This window comes from Ursus maritimus, unplaced genomic scaffold (genome assembly GCF_017311325.1).
Source record: "Ursus maritimus isolate PB19 unplaced genomic scaffold, ASM1731132v1 scaffold_31, whole genome shotgun sequence".
Taxonomy (NCBI): domain Eukaryota; kingdom Metazoa; phylum Chordata; class Mammalia; order Carnivora; family Ursidae; genus Ursus; species Ursus maritimus.
Genome location: NW_024425675.1, coordinates 26,357,033 through 26,361,759, shown reverse-complemented (window position 1 = coordinate 26,361,759; position 4,727 = coordinate 26,357,033). Strand labels below are relative to the sequence as shown.

At 44.0% G+C, this 4,727-nt stretch overlaps 1 long non-coding RNA gene across 2 annotated transcripts in view; it reads left to right on the top strand.

The window, feature by feature from the left end:
• The first annotated feature begins 2,235 nt into the window (after positions 1–2,235).
• The window catches only part of LOC121106320, a 13,790-nt gene continuing 11,298 nt past the window's right edge, over positions 2,236–4,727 (top strand). Inside the window, exon 1 of one of the 2 annotated variants that reach the window (XR_005838948.1) lies at positions 2,236–2,983. This is a non-coding gene — a long non-coding RNA (uncharacterized LOC121106320). The remainder of the gene's footprint in view (positions 2,984–4,727) is intronic. The other variant, XR_005838947.1, reaches the window with a different exon arrangement.

Sequence of the window (4,727 nt, the reverse complement as noted above, 5' to 3'; positions counted from 1 at the left end):
AGTGGGAGGAACTGCCACCATATTTACAGACACACCAGAAAAGGGGTTTTCAACCAGGGGTGATTTGTCTCCCCAGAATTTTTTGTTTTTTGTTTTTTGTTTTTTTGAGCAATGTCTGGAGATACTTTCTGTGGTCACAACTTCGGGGTGCTGCTGGCTTGTGGTTCAGTGGAGGCCAGGGATGTTGCTGAGCATCCTACAGTGCACAGGACAGCCCCCCGCAACAAAGACTCCTGCCCCAAATGCCAAGAGTGACAAGCTAGAGAAGGTTGGTCTGCCAAGTCCAGAGCCACAGGGCTCCCCGGGATGTGGTTTTAGCGGGAGCCTTCCCAGATCCGTGAGGATGATTGGGTACAGTGCAGAGCAGGGTTGCAGAAGGGCTAAGATATCTGGGTTGTGGCCCCGGCTCTGCTCTGAACCAGTCCTTGCATGAGAAGAAGTCACTTCCTGTGTCAGGCCTAAGACAGGAAGACACCTATGTTCGCAGAGTGGTCATGGTTGCGGAGACTGGGAATCGTTCAGATAGCACCCACAGGAGATGCCGAGGACACATCTGAGCATGCTCAGCCAGGCTCGGCTAAGGATGGAGGGCCACCTGCTGCCTCCCCCACTCTGGGAAAGTCTGAGCCAGAGCACAGCCCCTGTGGGCTAGGGTACGGTGACCTGGCTGTGTCGGCTTCCTCACCCCTCAAGTGCTCGGCAACCCTCCCCGACAGGCCGGGGCACAAGCCCCAGGCCCTTGGCATGTACCCTCCCCTTTCCACATCCCATAGCTTCCTGATACCATTGCTTAATTTCTGCTTTTGCTTTGCCTCCAGGCTTTAATTCCATTTTTAAAATAATTATCATTGACAATATTTAAGGCTCATTGCAGACCAGATGTTTGATAACAGTAGGTCCACGATTCCATCAATTCTCATACTAGCTTCCCACTAAATCCTGAAAACCAATAGGGAAGGCTTTCTACCTACTCTGCTGCTAAAAAGAAAGAGAGAAAGAAAGAGGAAGGAAGGAAGGAAGGAAGGAAGGAAGGAAGGAAGGAAATAAAGAAAAGAAAAAGAAAGAGAAAGAGAAAGAAAGAAAAGAAAGAGAAAGAAAAGAAAGAGAAAGAAAAGAGAAAGAGAGAAAGAAAAAAAGAAAGAAAGAAAGAAAGAAAGAAAGAAAGAAAGAAAGAAAGAAAGAGGAAGGAAGAGAGAGAGAAAGAAGGAAGAGAAAGAAGAGAAAGAAAGAAAAGTGCGGCTTTCCTGGTCCACCTGTCCACCAGCTCTGGCCAGATCCCCGACAACACCTGAGCCACTCCGCAAGTCCCATCTGCCTTCATTTCCCCGGATCCCCTCCAGCTAAAAAACACTTCCTGGAGGACCCTCAAGGTTCTTTGAGAATCACTGTTCAAAAGAAATTTTCTGTCCTAGAAATTTCTTGAGGTCCATGAATGGTTGTGTTTAGTGCCTCACACACAAGAAATGCTCAACAAATATTTGAACAAAAACTTGATTTGATAATCAGCAGCCCCGACAAATATCACTGTGTCCTATTGCTATGTGTGATCATTGCTTTATGTCTCAGGAAAGTCAACCGTGGGGCATTTCTGGAGTTTCCACGTCATCGGTACCGCACAGAGAGAGCGTGCCTTTTTCTTATCACTGTTAGTTTCTTATCCTCTCACCAGAAACCTACAGCAGTAGAGAAAAAAACAAAAATAAACAAACAAACAAAATCAAAGCAAAACAAAAAAACCAAAACTCTGAAAGATAAAGAGATGGAACCCAAAGGAACTCTTAGGGCTCCTGCTGACCCCAAATGGGAGTTTAGAGAACCCTGCTCTGATTCAAAGCCTTTCAACAAGCACGGATCCCATGAGAACACTAAGTTAAAAATTAACAAGTTCTGGCTCTCGTTTTATATATTTTAAAATACGGAGACAGGAACACATTCTTTGGGAGTCTCTGCCTTGTAGCCCAAAGGAGAACCAATTTCAGTAAATTGCTGTAAATGTGTCAGTTTGTGAACAAGAATCTGCTGATGGGCAAAGCCCATACTCTTCCATCAGGTCTACTCTTTTAACTGATACATCTCCGCGGAGCAGAAACCACAGCCACAAGATGTCACAACAGGGAGTGAAACACGGAGGGCACTTGTAACTCACAAGTTACCACTCCCTAGCTCCAGGGCGGGGTAGCAGCGAGATTTTCATTAATTGTGTGGGGCCCCAGGATGTGTTTTGGTTTTGCAAAGCTCTCTGGCAGAGCCTGACTTCCTGTTTATCTGCCTCCGTACGCTCGCACAGCACATGCAATTCAAAACACAAGTGCATGTGTCTTACAATTCAGAACCAGAAGAGACTGGAACATTTTTAATTAGACTGAAAATAAAAAGATAGCAGCTTTGGAAGATGTGTTCCCCTAGCTCCTTTCCTCTTGAAGGCTGCAATTAAACATGTTTTCTGGAGAACTGATCCTTGCCACCCCAAGGAAAGGGGGAACACGAACCCCATTATTTGGTAGTCAACTTCGCCCCTAAAATAAGTGAAACCGCGAAGCTGTCTTTTACCAGATGCCCGGGGAACTGGCAGAAAACTGCACGACCAGAGTTTCGTACCCTTGGGGCATGATGTACACCAAGAAATCTGTCATCAGGGAGGTAAGTAGGGAACAGCTCCAGGGAGAGCCGAAAAATGATGGTGAAGGGTTTTTGTCTCCCTTTCAACCCTGTAAAACTAAGTGAACCCGATCTCTGATTGATTATTAAACACTTTGCATGAAATGGCCGGGAGATATTCTGCTCATTAAATCCATCATTCTTAGCAGAGCTATTTCTGCCGGATTATACTGCGGGGGTGGGGGGACAGGGACACAGATAATGAGGAGGAAGTAGTACCAAGTTGGCAAAACTCCTGAGGAAGTTGCAAAAAAGAAAAAGCAAGCAATTAATGTAGCAGCCTCCCCTGCAAACTGGAAAGCGTTCTTTCTGATGAAGGAATCAGGTGAGCAAGTACAAGTGGGAAGCAGTTACTACGGGGAGCGGAAGAGTGAGGTCTAACGGAATCCTTTCTTTGTTCGGAAGGGCATGCACGCTAAACATCTCCCATTTGCCTCAAACTGTTCCTTGAAGTAGTAACGCCAACCAAGGTCATTGTGTTTCTCTTTATTTTGGTCATGAATTATAATGATTTCCGGCATCATTTGTGTGTGTGTGTGTGTGCCTTTTAAAAGATTTTGCACACCAGCGCCTCACACCATGGTATTTAAGAGAAATGAGATTCCTTGGTCTTAAGCAGACTCTTTAGTGGGACTCTGTGGTGTGAACACGGGAGGCATCGTTATGCTTTTATTTACTAGATGCGTTTTTTCCCCCGTTTTCGTGGTTTTTACTTTTTGCCCACTTTACTTCGAATAACATCGTCTTCACTGTATCTGGGAATAAAAGATGATTACCTTTTTGTTCAGAATTCCCTAAACTAATACAGTTATTCCGTGCGTTGCTAAGCAACTGAGCCGGATTCCCCAGAAGAATCCCACTTCACTGTTAGATCCTGGTTCTCTTTTTGGTAATTGACCGCGGAGAGAGTCTGCCGATGGGAAGAAGGAGCTCGTGACCAAGAGACTGGAGGAGTAAAACCATTTCACTGTCCCGAGTTCTGTGAAAAACTTTCATCTCAGATCAGCAAATGGTGGTGTATTCCTCACCACAGAATGCTATTCGGTGATGAAAGGAGCAGGACGCAGACGGACACAACACGGTTGAAACTGAAATGTGATAGAAAGGAGCCTGACACTAGACAGTCCTGGGCTGTGTGTCTTTCCTTCATTTGCATGGGACTGGGGGGGGGGGAGGCACGTCTACTCTCCAGGGACAGGAAGTGGGGAGGGGTCACCTGGGGCTTCAGGTGGGGGTTGTCTGAGGCGGGGCACAGGGACCTTCTAGGGATGATGGAAATGTCCCCTCATCTGTCTCTTGATTGCGGTGGAAGTTGTGCATCAACATGAAATGGAAATGGGTGCGTTTTATTACATGTAAATTACACCTCAGTGAAGAACCCAAAGCTACATACATATTAGACTTAGACTCTGTTGTGTTATTTTTAAGACTAGGAGTATCTTTTTCTGTTGCATCGGTTTTTTGTTTTTTGTTTTTAAACAGGAATAAAATTGACATCATCTATATAGGTAAAGTGCAACTTTGTTTTTAAAGAAAGAGTCTTACTTGGGAAGAATCACAACTAATATTTCGCCCTTGGTTGCTTTTCCCCTTTTACTTTTATTTTTTCTTTTTCATTTTTTATTAAAGTTACACATGCAAATAATTTGAAGAGTCTGCTACTTCACAGACACAATTACTTTCAACTGTTTTTTGCTGTTTCTCTTGGAAATAATGTCAGAGTTTTAGTAAACTGCTTATACTGCTGCTTCTCGATCTTTCAGATTTTGCTTTATTGGCTTCTCACTCTGGAAATTTAGTATCGAGTATCCCCCCCCCCCCACATTTCCATCCTTCATCTTCCCAATGTGGTTATAACATAATTTTATTTAACTTTATTTACCTTATTGTGATCATGGAAATGCCATTCATTGCTGAGACAAATAGCAAACTGTGATTCTCTTTCCTTAGGGAAGGAAAGAGAATTTGTTTGTTTCCCCTGGAGTGACTGAGAGCTGGGGCTTGTTTTGCTGTGTGTTTATAATATAAATATATATAATATAAATATAATATATATTATATATATTCCT